The following is a 13,297-nucleotide window of genomic DNA, read 5'->3' on the forward strand; positions in this document are numbered from 1 at the left end:
TGTTGCATATAAAGTAACTCACTGAACCTTTACCACGATCCCATGAGATGTACAATATTTCCTCCACTTTACAAATAGGGTAACAGAGGCACAGATTGCTTAAGAAGACCTGTGATATCACATCCTGGGTTCATGGTAAAATGTAAAAATGTTAGTATCTCAGAAGAACTTTCCAGGAAAGGACAGATTGCTCAAATCCCACCCAGAGGGAAGCCATCACTCCTTACTGCTTGATTAAAAGTTCATGCCAGCCTGGTAAGTTAGGGTAGGAAGGGAACTTGGGTGAAATCGCTTGCCCTGGAGTCTCTTTCACAGGATGCAGACATTGAGACTGGGGATCATGAAGCCCCATCAGTCCAGCTTTGTTCATAGGGCCCAGCCTCTAATGAAGAAGTTGCCCTTCTCCCAACCAACTTTTTCTTTGGCAGGATCCTATTGAAATGCTGCAGGACTCATACTTGCCTGACAGGTTTATAGAAATAGGAGTTTTTAAGCCTCTACTAATTAAAAATATAATGCTAACCATCTACGGTCAGTTAGCTCTTTTAATTAGAGTCGATTTAGAATAAGGGTGAACTCACTGAATTTATTCTCTGTTATAATAGAACTCATTAGAATTTCATTTCCTTGGCTAAGAAGAACAAAGAGGCAGGAGACTTGAGGGACCCCCTAACTGGGCCTAGTGACAGGGACAAATCAGCCAGCCCAAAGAGGACACCATATTTGAATGGTTGGTTAGAAATGCTCTTTTCTGAGTTCATTATTCTTATACTATGATTTTAATAACATTGAAGTTGGCTGAGGATTTTTTAAAAATGTGGAGCTCCAGAGTTCCAGACCTACATTTCTGTTTGACTGCTAAGTTCCATTTGATTCGTCTGCCAGCATCCCATCTCCAAAATATGTCCCAAAGCAAACCCATCATGTTTCCCACCAAGACTGTCTTCTCTGGATGACACTCTTTCTGTTCAGGATCACACCATTCTCCAGGCTAGGCTCAGAATCACAGCCACCTTTGAATGTACCATCCCTAGTTGGCTCTGAGAGAAGTTCACAAGTTCTCCCAGCTCTGCTTTTATTTATCCAATACTACCACCACTATCAGTACCACAGTTCAGATTCCTTTCCACCTTATGGAGTCTGGACCACATTCTGGAACCTTCCTGACTAATGTCTCCTTCCTTTGTTCATCCTCTGGCTTTTTCTTACCATGGCTCTGGGAGATTGAAACGATATTATTCTTTAGCTCAGAATCTCTCATGATTTTTATTGCCTACTAAAAGATTCTGCTCTCAATTCTAGTGTGTGTGTGTGTGTGTGTGTGTGTGTGTGTGTGTGTGTGTGTGTGTGTGTAGGGGGCGGGGGATTTTTTTACCCACACCACCAAGAATTCTCTGACAACAACTGGGTGTCCTACAATTCAACTCATTTCTGACACTGTCTACCCAGAGCAGCATCAGACTCCACAGGTTGAGGACTCAGTCCCTCAAGACTGCTCTCCACTTCAGACGCCAACTCCACATCCAGATTTTCACTTATACTTCTGACAGACTGGCTATAAATAAGAGGTTCCCATGACTTCCAGCTTGCCTTTGATTAATTTGCTAGAGCAGCTTACAAAACTCAGGAAACCGGTTTACTCACTAGATTACCAGTTTATTACAAAAGATGTTAAAGGATACCAGTCAACAGCCAGATGAAGAGAAACAAAGTACAAGTTCCTGAACAAAGGAACCTCAGTCCTTCTGGAGTTTGGGGCCAGACGCTGGCACTTGGAAGTGTTCTGGTTCATCAACCTGTAGGTTCTCTGAACCCCATCCTTCCAGTTTTTTATGGGGACTTCATTACATTGTCGTGACTGATTAAATTATTGGCCTTTGGCAATTGAACTCAGTCTCTGGCCCCTCTCCCCTCTCTGGAGGAGGTTGGGATGGGAAGTTCCAACCTTCTAATCTTGTGGTTGGCTCCTCTGGCACCACAACCTTACCTTTTGGATATGTGGGGCTTTCTTAAAGTTACCTTATCAACATAATAAAAATACCTTTGTTGTGTTCATCACTTAGGAAATTGCAAGGGTTTTAGGAGCCCTGTGTCAGAAACATGGAGGAAGACCAAATATATATTTCCTATTATAAAGTACAATATCATACCTACTAAATAAAGCTCAAATGTATAAAATTCAAAGTCAGATGTACAAGACCTTCCATAATCATATTCCATATTATTTGTCTAGACTTGCTACCTAATAATCCTTTAAAAATGCTCTGCTAGGGGCACCTGGGTGGCTCAGTTGGTTGAGCGTCTGCCTTTGGCTCAGGTCATGATCCCAGGGTCCTGGGATAAAGCCCTGTGTGGAGCTCCCTGCTCAGTGGGGAGTCTGCTTCTCCTTCGCCCTCTGCCTGCCACTTTGCCTACTTGTGTTCTATCTCTCTGTCAAATAAATAAATAAAATCTTTAAAAAAAATGCTCCACTGTTCACAGGGTTGACTTATCCATTGGGCACAGGAGGCCCACAGTACTTTTTGGGGTCCATAAAATATTTTCATCTACATGGAAATATTTTCATTTCTTTCAAATCAGAACAGCAAAAAATATTTTCCAGCTTGGATTATATTCATATTTATACCAACGCAGTTATAAAACATAATTTGAAATATATTCTATGGAGGAATGAGCCAATGAAAGCAAAAAGTACCTAAGGATCTTGAAAGTCATGATGCAGCCCTGGCTTTTCATTCATTCAACCAATGAATATTAATTAAGCTCCTACTATTTTCCAGGCATCAAGCAAACAGATATGGTCTCTGTCATCAGAAACTTTAGATGTGGGTGCTGGGTGGCACAGTCACTTAAGCATCTGCCTTTGGCTCAGGTCATGATCCCAGGGTTCTGGGATCGAGTCCCACATTGGGCTCCCTGCTCAGTGAGGAGTCTGCTTCTCCCTCTCCCCCTCTACCTGCTCGTGGTCTCTCTCAAATAAATAAATAAAATCCTTAAAAAAAAAAAAGAAAAGAAACTTTAGATGCAACTGTTAGAGACAGGCAAGTAAATGTATCAACATAATGACTCTAAACTCTGATACATGTTATGACTTAAAAGAAGGGACACTGAGAGAGAGAGAACATTGGCAGGAAGGAGTCCACTTGCAGATAGATGGTCAGAGAAAGTCTCTTTTGAGGAGGTGACATAGAACCTGAGAGTCAAAGGATGAAAAGGAGCTAGTCCTACAGAGAGAAGCGGGAAGAGCATTCCTGCAGACTCTCTGGGTGAGATGCGGGAATCTATGTTGTTGCTGTTTTCTGGGTACTTCAAATGAAGTAGCCTCTGGTCTTGATGATGTCCTGTCCTTGCCAAATGACAAGACAAAAACAACTTAGGAATGAGTTGGATGTCCTTTATCCGAGGGAAAACAGTCCATGGATGGGGTCATGCAATGCCTCACAAGCAGTGGGACACTCTTCCCAAGAGATTTTGGGCAAGAGCAGGTGTTACAGAGCATTAGAAGAGGTGACTCAGAAACAGGGCATGGTTGGCTAGGAGTTCGGAGATTCCCTGATAAGACCACCAGGTTTTCTTTTCTAGGGCAAGGTAAGCTAGCTAAAACTGAGTTCCGACTCAGTATTGGTGATTGGTGTATGTTAGGTTTCCTTGACAGGTGTTTCCCTTAAGTGCAGGCTGACTTAGGTTTAGATTGGTGATGTGGGCAGGGCCACTGGAATGGCCTCCTTTTTTGGGTCCCCATATACAAATTAACTTTATCATTCTCAAACACAATTTAAGCCTTTCTGCTTCCATGGTTTTGTTCATACTGCTCCCTCCTCTTAAAACTCCTTCTCCTTTTCCTTCCTTTCTCTGCTTTTCTTTTATCTTTTTAAGATTTTACTTATTTATTTGACAGAGAGAGAGAGCGAGAGAGCACAAACAGGGGGAGCAGAGGCAGAGGGAGAAGCAGGCTCCCCGCTGAGCAGGGAGCCCGAAGCAGGGCTCAATCCCAGGACCCAGGCTTCATGACCTGAGCCAAAGACAGATGCTTAACCAACTGAGCCACTAAGTCGCCCCCCTTTCTCTGTCTTTCAAAGCCTTATTTATCCTGCAAGTCCCAGTTCAAATGCCACCACCAAACCACTGTCTCCATGAGACCTCCCCTCAGTAGACCAGCTGAAGTGATCTTACGCTCTCTGGAATCCCCGATGCACTCGGGTGCCTATTATCTGTTTCTTTCATCTCTCTCTCATGTCCCCTACCTGCCAGGAAATTCCTTGAAGGTAAAGAGTTTTGTATCTTAGCATTTGTGAAGCACCTCCACAAATTAGTTAGTAACTTACTAATGGGGACCTTCACAAATTAGTTAGTAACTTACTACAAATTTTCTGGCTACATGGAAAATGAACGACTGAGTCCAAGGCAGATTGTCTTAACATTGTATTCCTGCGATCTTTCCTTTATTTCCTTTTGCAGACCAAACCAGCTCTGCCTGTAATGAGACCTTGCATATTTAACGCAAGGCAGAGAGAGGAGGAGGAATGATGAATGAGCTCAGGAAGATGTGTGGCTTCTGCAGTGACACTAATAAATTGAATGTAGAATCCAACTCCAACATTTGGGACTGGAAACTAGCTCCAAACAAGCAAGCGAAAAAATGAACATGTGGCGGGGGGGGGGGGGGGGGGGGGGGGCGGAGAGTGGGGGGAGGGGGTAGTGTATGCAGCAAATGAAAAGATAAAAAGCTGCATGTTGCTGATGGGACGGAAATAGGGTTTGTAGGATTTTACATTAGGATTGTTCTATTTTTCTTTTTCTTGCCTTAAAAAAAAATTAATGGGAAACCAGTCTCCAAAGATTTTTACACACTCTGGGAGTCTGTGGGGTAGGCAAAGAGCTTGACATTGTAGGTGGTCCCCCAGCAGGCCCCAGATCCATATCAGGGCTGTTACACAGTGAGCTGTCAGGCTGGGTGTAGTTGTAAACACCACAACTATGGGAGCACGTGGGGCAACGCAATGCCATAAGGAGACAAGAAAACCATTCTCCTGCTAACACATGGGTTTAAAAAATACAGTTGTCATGCTTTTGGTTGCTGGATTCTTAAAAGATGGCAAGTGAGAGACACTTCATTCTTTCAGTCAGAAAGGCAAAAGAACAGAGCACAGTTCTAAAGACAAAGTATAAAACAAAAATAAAAACCATCAGCATAGCAGGAGTTGAGTGAATGGTGTGACTCCCAGGAGGTGCTCTTAACCAACTTGTTTCAAGACTGAGCTTTCACAAGATGTTAAGATAAGGTGAAAATATTGTCTGGTCTCCAGAGGATTGGAGATCGGAGTCACTTATTGAAACACACTGGCATGAGATGTGAGGTGTTGCTGATGGGGTTGGCATGGGGGTGTGAGCGAGCAGAGCTCCCTGGGTGTAGAAAGTGACTCAGGTCAAAGGGCCTCTAGGGCAACACTGTAAGTGCCCTGGCTTGAGCACCACTGCTTTCTGTCCTCTGCTTGTCAACTGCTCATTCTTGCAACAGGTACTTATTGAGGGCCTGTTGAATGACAGATACTGTCACAGACTCTGGGTGAATGGCTATGAATCAACAGGGCAAAAATATCTGCCCTCGTGGAACTTGCATTCTAAAGGGTTAAGAATATATTCTTATATTCTAAAGATTCTAAAGACAGTCTCTAGACAGATTATCCACTAAAGATAGACGATTAAAAAGATAACAAAGGAAAATGCCTCGTATGTCAGTTGATGGTAAATAGTATTACAAAAATAAAGCAGGGAAGGGAGACTGGAGGAGTTACAGGAATACAGTTTTAAATGGGGTCAGCAGAGAAGTTCTACTGAAATGGTGGTTTTTTGAGTCAAATCCTGAAGAAAGTGAGAGAGTTTAGGTTAATGGATATTGGGGGTCAGAACATTCCAAGGAGGGGAAACAGCCAATGCAGATGCCCTGAGGCAGGGCATGTTGGTGGGTTAAGGGAATACCGAGGAGGACGGTGTGGCTGGAGGAGAGAGAGGGGCGAAATATTAAGGAATGAGGCCTAAGAGATCATGAGGACAAATCATAGAAGGCCCCAAGGACTTGGGGGCCTAGATGAGGATTTGGCTGTGAGTGAGATGCCCTGGACCGACTGAGTTACCCTGTCATGATTTATAAAAAGTAATGTATCTTTCCTCACCCCCCACCCCTTCAGAGGACTCTGCAGTCCTCCTGCAAACATTGTTTCAGCCTCCTTCAATTAGATCCACCTTCTGGACTTCAGTCAAGAGACTCATATCAGAGTCCAAGGAGAACTTACTGCATTTTGAGTGCTAGCTTACTCAGCTTCACGTCTGAGGACCCCAGTGATAGAGCTGGGGGCCTTCATGCCAAGGGTCTTCATGGTATTTGAATGCAAATATTCTCTTTATATTTTCCCAGAATTTCCTAAGAAACAGAGATCTGCAGTAACATCCATGGTGGAGGAAAAAAAGCACAGTTATTGTTTTTATCAATACGTTGATCTATCGCTTTTTCTGCACCTACAGATATGATCCTGTGGGTTTTGTCCTTTATTCTATTAATGTGGCATAGTACATAAATTGATTTTTGAACGCTAAGCCAACCTTATATAAATTCTACTTGGTGAGGGCTTATAATTCTTTTTATACGTTCCTGGACTCACTTTGTTAAAATTCTAAGGATTTTTGCATCTATTTTCATGAGAGATAGTGGTCTGTGGGCTTCTTTGCTTGAAATATCTTTGCCTGACTTTTATATCAGGGTAAACCAGGCTCATAGTATGTGTTTGGAAGTGTTTTCTTATCCTCTGTTTTCAGTATTTGTAAATCATTAGAATTATTTCTTTTTAAAAATATTTTGTAGAATTTACCAACGAATCCATTTCAACCTAACTTTGTCATTGTAGGAAGATTTTTAAAAAATTTTTATTTAAATTCAATTTAGTTAACATATACTGTATTATTAGTTTCAGGGGTAGAATTTAGTAATTCATAAGTTGCATATAACACCCAGTGCTCATTACATCACGTGCCATCCCCCTTAATGCCCATCATCCACTTCCCTTCCAACAACCCTCAGTTTGTTTCCTATAGTTAAGAGTCTCTTACGGTTTGTCTCCCTCTCTGTTTTCCTCTTATTTTATTTTTCCTTCCCTTCCCCTGTGTTCATCTGTTTTGTTTCTTAAATTCCTCATGAGTGAAGTCATATGGTATTTGTCTTTCTCTGACTGACTTATTTCACTTAGCATAATACTCTCTAGTTCCATCCACGTCATTGCAAATGGCAAAATTTCCTTCTTTTTGATGACTAATATTCCATTATATATCTATATGTATATGTAAAGATATGTATAGATATAGATGTATATGTGGGAAGATTTTAAATTACTAATTCAATTTTTAATATTCTATTCAGATTTTCTATTCCTTCTTGAGTTAGTTTAGGTACTTTGTCTCTTTCTAGAAATTTGTCCATTTCACATAAGTTGTCTGATTTGATACAAAGTGGTTCATCATAGTCACTTATAATCCTTTCATTTTTTTGTAGGGATGGTGGTAAAAATTGTTCCTCTGTTTTTCTGATTTTTGATAATTCTTGTCTTCTCATCCTATTTCTTGGTCAGTCTAGGCAAAGATTTATCAATTTTGTTGATCTTTTCAAAGAACCAATTTTTGGTTTCATTCATTTTTTTCTATTATTTTTCTGTTTTCTACTTCACTGTTTTCTAAATATTTGGATTTAGTTAATCCCTCTATTTCTCGTTTCTTATGGTGGATGTTTAAGTAATTGATTCAAGATCTTTATTCTGTTATAATGCAGGCATTTATAGCTATATATTTCCCTCTAATCACTGCATTAACTACATCCCATAAATTTTTATATGTTGACTTTTCATTTTCATTCAGCTCAAAATATTTTTAAAATTTCCTTCTGGTGTTTTTGTTTGACAAATGAGTTATTAAAAAGAGTTTTCTTTAATTTCCAAGTATTTGCTAACTACCCCCCCAATTTCCTTCTGTTGTTGATTTCTAATTTAATTGCATAGCTAGAGAACACACTTTGTATTATTTCAAACCTTTTAAATTTATTGAAACTTGTTTTATGTCCTAACATACAGTCTAACATACGGTCCATTCTGGAGAATGTTCCATGTGTGTTTGAAAAGAATGTCTGTTCTGCTGTCATTGGGTGGAATGTTTTATAAATACCAGCGAGGTCAAGTGTTATTTACATTTTCTATATGCTTGCTGATTTTCTGTCTAATTGTTCTATCAATTATTGAGAGTGGAGTATTAAAATCTCCAACTACCATTTTTGAACACCATCATCTCTTGCTTAGGTTGTTGTAATAGCTTACACTCCCTGTCCACCCTCCCTGTTTTATTTTTCTCCATAGGACTTACCATCATCTGATCTAGTATATATTTTACTTATATGCTAGAATATATAGGTGCCATGATGGCAGGGATTTTTGCCATTTTTCATCACTGCTGTGTTTCTGACACCTTTAGTGGTGCCTAACACATATTGGTCACACACAAATATTTGTTGGATGAATAAAGACATTACAAAATAAAAGGCACCCCCTATTCTCTTGGGCAAGTGCAAAACTCATCCCCACCATCTGGTGGAGATCTGAAATGGGTCAATGCCAATGGGAATACTGAGATAGATTCAGGGCAAAGGGTGGGAGATGTAAGGGGTACCCATGCTTTTGGCCACAAGTGGAGACTCTCCCTCTCCCCATATGTTTTCCTTTGGATTTATCCTTCCTTGCATTTTCTAGTCATAAAATTGGTAGGCACTCGAGAACCAAGATTACATGTAGGTGTTGAGGAAATAGGCCACTGTGCTTGATTTTGATCCTGGCTATTTGGCTTCCTTCTCCAGGCAAAGGAATCCCACTGACATCAGGTGGCCCTGTGTAGCTCAACCCTGTGTAGCTCATTGGGGGTTAATTCCCGAGTGGAGAGGGCAAGGTGGGGCTAAAACTTCAGAGTAATAAACAGAATGGTTTTCTCCTACATGTAGGTTTCCTTCCTGAACGTGAGAGAGGTGGGTGGCTGGTCCAAGATGGGGTGGTCAGGATCCCAGCCAAATATCATTCCATCTTATGCATGATTGACAGTATCTCCTCGGATGTACACCTGAGGTAGCTTTGAACTTTTATGTTTATCCTGCTTTGGAGGGCTATATTATACAACAAAATCAGAAAGAAAAAAAAACCCGGTGTGTAATATTTATTGAGTGCTTGGCATATGATACGTTTCATGTGTATCTGGCATATTAGATACTTTACATGTCTATATGCTTAATCAGTGCAAAATAGATTGACTGATTTTTTTCTTCTACTCATTTAAAGTTAGGCCTAAGTTTTGTAGACTGCTCTTATAAGGTCTGTGTAACGAACTGGAGCTCAGAGGAGAGGTCTGGGCTGGAAACACCAGTTTGGGGACCATGTATAAATACGTTATAATTAAAGCTGTAGGAATAGATAATATGCCCTAGAGAATGGGAGGAGGAGAGTGCCTAGGTCAAAACTTTGAGGAATTTAACTCTTAATGGCTGAGTAGAGGACAATGAGCCTGAAAAGAAAGAGGAGTGTCCAGAGAGGGAGGAGGAAAGGTGGGAGGATATTATATACAGGAAAGTATTTGTCAGCTCTCTGAAAACTTACCATTCTCATGACACAACTTGCTTTGGGGAAGCCTAAGTCTTAGTAAAGTGTCTGTCATTTAATTGGAAATTCTCATCAAGTGGATGATCTTGAAATTGTTCTTGACACTTGATAAGAAGTTCAGCCAGAGGTATCTAGAACACTGGAAGGATGAAGTTTTGTGTTATTAAGATGCTGTGTTTTCATCAAAAGTACTCTAATTCTTGTGTCCCTCTTTAAGTGTGAAATAGCCTTTCCTGATGGCCCTATTATCCATCTACGACTTTGGCATTCTAGGAGTAATCTGAATACTTGATATCAGTGAAGCATGGCAAACAAGGATTGTACAAATGAAGTTGAATTATTAGTGCACCATTCCTAGGAATCAAATTATTTCTCACTTTTGTGTTTAATGTTTGTGGCAGTAAATTCTCAATGAATTTTTATTTTATTGCTTTAGACTCGGTAACAAGTTTCTTTGTAAGAGTACTATTTTATTGGGTTCATCCACTCACTCCTCCATCCACTAAATATGTATTTAGTGCCTACTATATGCCAGATGCTGGAAGTGTTAAGACACACCAGGCATTTTTCTCCAGCTTTGGTGTGCATCAGAACCACCTGGCAAACTGGTTAAAAATACATCTGCCCCAATCTCACCCCTCATATTCAGCAGGTCCAGGGTAGTTTCCAGGGGCTTCCACAAACTCTCTGTGTGATTATGAAGCACAAAAAAGTTTTAGAACTATTCGTCTATATAAAAAAATTTAGTGAGAAACTTAAATGTAGTAGAGTGTAAGAGGTGTCAAATAGAAGTATGCACAGGGTAGAGTGTCTATTAAATTTTATTATATACATATCTTACTATAGCAGTAGACTGTACATTCAACAATATTATTGCAATTTTCAACCATAATGGAGTTTTGTGATAGGGCTTTAAAGCCTTAGAAGTATGATTTAGTTTCATTAATATTGGAGAAATTTTAATGGCTTTATAAATGATCATAAAGGTAAGAGAATTCTCTGAACATAAAAATGTCATGATATTTGTGCATGTCACTTACTTTAGTATGAATGAGGAAAGCATCTGGCAGGTCCTAGGTAAACCCTGTGGAGCCTATTACATGGTCATTACGGGACTGGGCCTCTCGTAAATGAAAGTGTTCTCTCCTTTTCTTTTTTTCCTTTGTCTACTAGGCTCTTTGGCAGCCTATTGATACAACAGGTTCAAACAGCATTGCAGGAATATTCATAGCAGTTTCTACTAAAACCCCAGCAATGATGCCATGTGCAATACTCTGAGTCTTACATTGAGGGAAACAAGCTTTCTTTTAAAGAATAGCAGTGTTTTCTTCTTCAAAGAAAGTACTCATTCACCATGCCGCTCACAAGGAAACTTAGACTGTGAGAGACAGATCAGCTCCACTTTTATTGTAGGGAAGCTGGGATGTTCTTTGACTGTAAGACTTAATAGGGGTGCCTGGTCAGTTAAGCATCCGACTCTTGATTGATCTTAGGGTCATAAGATTGAGCCCCAAGTCAGGCTCCATGCTCAGTGCAGAGTTTGCTGGAGATTCTCTCTCTTCCTTTCCCTCTGCATCTACCCCTGCTCTCCCTCTCTTGCACACATGCTCTCTCTCTCTCTCTCTCTCTCTAAAATAAATAAATAAATCTTTTAAAAAATGACTTACTAGGAAGAGATGTAGATTAGAAGGAATTATTTAAGAAATCTAATTCAAAAATTGAGTGAAAACACCACAGAGAATTAGAAAACAAAGTTCTATGATTTCTTCAAAATGTTGCTTCAAAAGGTCTCTTGGTCTTTTGAATTGGCTTTAAGAAGTGTGACACAGTGCTCACCGATCACCAACATTTCCTGATCTTCCTCTCCTCCATGGGCACACAGATAGACTGCGCTTCTCAGCCTCCTTTGCAGGCTATATGGTCATGTGACTATGTTCTAGTCAAGGGAATGTGAGTGGAAGTAATGCAGCATACACCTCTTCTAGGCTTGACCCATGAGAACGTCCCACCATGGCTCTCCATGCACCTTCTCTGTTAGCTGGATAATGACACCCAAGCAAGCTTGAAAACCACAAGTTGAAAATTGCAGGGCCTCTGTTAGCCTGCTAAGAACTGTATGGAGCAAAGAAATCCCACGCTTACTCTTCCCCATCTCAATGCCAATGGGCTTTGTTTGAGAGAAATAAGTTTCCACTCTTCTAAGCCTCTGAAATGTTGGGGCTTGTCTGCCCCTGCAGTTAGCCTACTTTAACTAATATAGGATGTAAGGATATAGGTAAGTCTGTACCATGAGAACATGCACTGGCCTATTATTTCTGGATCCAGAGCCCTGAATATAGTCCCATAATTCTCCTGCAGAGGTGGTTGTTACTATAATCCCCCACTGAGAAAACCCTCTAGAAAAGAATCCTCTAACTCCAGGGGGGAGTACTTAGGCTGTTGGGAGTATTCTACTCTTGCAAGGACAATTCAAAAGCCAACATTTCTCTTGGCCTGTGAGACATGGTCCTAGCAGCACACAGAGGAAAAAATACTGAGAAATTCTAACTCCAGATTTTGAAGTGAACAAAATTGGATAGAGAGAAACCAGGCACATAGCTACAACAGAGCCCAACATGCAGCAGAAACAGAACCAGAACACAGGACCATCTTCTAGGCCCCTTACTTTCACCTGCCACAGACTGGCATATGCTGTCATTACAGTCTAAGAGAAAATCCTCCTGGTTTTTAAATGTTTGTATGGAAGTCAGTTAGCAAATTTCACAATGTTCAAAGTCCCAGTCCTTATCAGTTATGAAGAGAGAGATTTGCCTTCCCTTTTAAGATGATGACGGAGCCCTTTCTCAACATCTCCTCTCTCCCATGGAAGCCAGTCTCTCACACACCAACACCTTACCCACTGAGTGATCACTTTCCACTGGGTAGCTATTTATAGTAATGCCCATTCCAAATATAATCTCAGTGGATATAGAAACTATTAAAAGAATTTGCAACCTGACTTTATTTTTAATTCTGCTGTCGTTCTTATCCAAAGTATTCCTCTGTTAAAAAGAGACAGTAGGCTCAAAATGGAGTCACTTATGCTAAGCCCCACATCACCAAACCCAGAATTACTACTTAATTAGCCTCTCCCCAGAATGGAATCTTAAACCACTCAATCTGGAATTACCCAGTCAGCATGAGTGGGCTAATCTGCCTGATAGTTCCCTGCCATCCCCTAAAGAAAGGTGACCTTAAAATATATTTTTGGGGGGGCACCTGGGTGGCTCAGTCAGTTAAGTGGCTGCTTTCTGCTCAAGTCATGATCTCAGGGTCCTGGGATTGAGCCCCGCATCGGGGTCCCTGCTTGGCAGGGAGTCTGCTTCTCCCTCTCCCTCTGACTGTCTCCCATGCTCTCACTCACTCTCTCTCTCAAATAAATAAATAAAATCTTTAAAAAAAATTTTTTTTTAAATAAAATAATTTTTTTTTAAATTGGGTGAAATGGTAACCAAGCTGCAGATGATACTTCCAATTATTATTTTTGAACATCTGGCCATTGACAATTTTGAAAAACTTAAGGAGGTGCCATTGTGGAGCACTGGTTCTTAATCATTCCCCTTAAGAAGCTGTTTTGATGA

At 40.6% G+C, this 13,297-nt stretch overlaps 1 protein-coding gene and 1 long non-coding RNA gene across 10 annotated transcripts in view; one reads left to right on the top strand and one right to left on the bottom strand.

Moving 5' to 3' along the window:
- The window catches only part of TSEN15 (tRNA splicing endonuclease subunit 15), a 156,403-nt gene that overhangs the window by 67,438 nt on the left and 75,668 nt on the right, over positions 1-13,297 (top strand). The gene's annotated exons all lie outside the window — the stretch shown is intronic.
- Positions 1-13,297, bottom strand: part of LOC113933170 — a 41,895-nt gene that overhangs the window by 25,160 nt on the left and 3,438 nt on the right. The window contains exon 1 of one of the 6 annotated variants that reach the window (XR_003523265.2): positions 9,675-9,804. The exons of the other annotated variants lie outside the window; for them this stretch is intronic. This is a non-coding gene — a long non-coding RNA (uncharacterized LOC113933170). Of the gene's footprint in view, positions 1-9,674; positions 9,805-13,297 lie in introns of those variants that run through there. 6 annotated transcript variants of the gene reach the window in all.

The sequence above is a fragment of the Zalophus californianus genome, chromosome 10 (genome assembly GCF_009762305.2).
Source record: "Zalophus californianus isolate mZalCal1 chromosome 10, mZalCal1.pri.v2, whole genome shotgun sequence".
NCBI classification, from domain to species: domain Eukaryota; kingdom Metazoa; phylum Chordata; class Mammalia; order Carnivora; family Otariidae; genus Zalophus; species Zalophus californianus.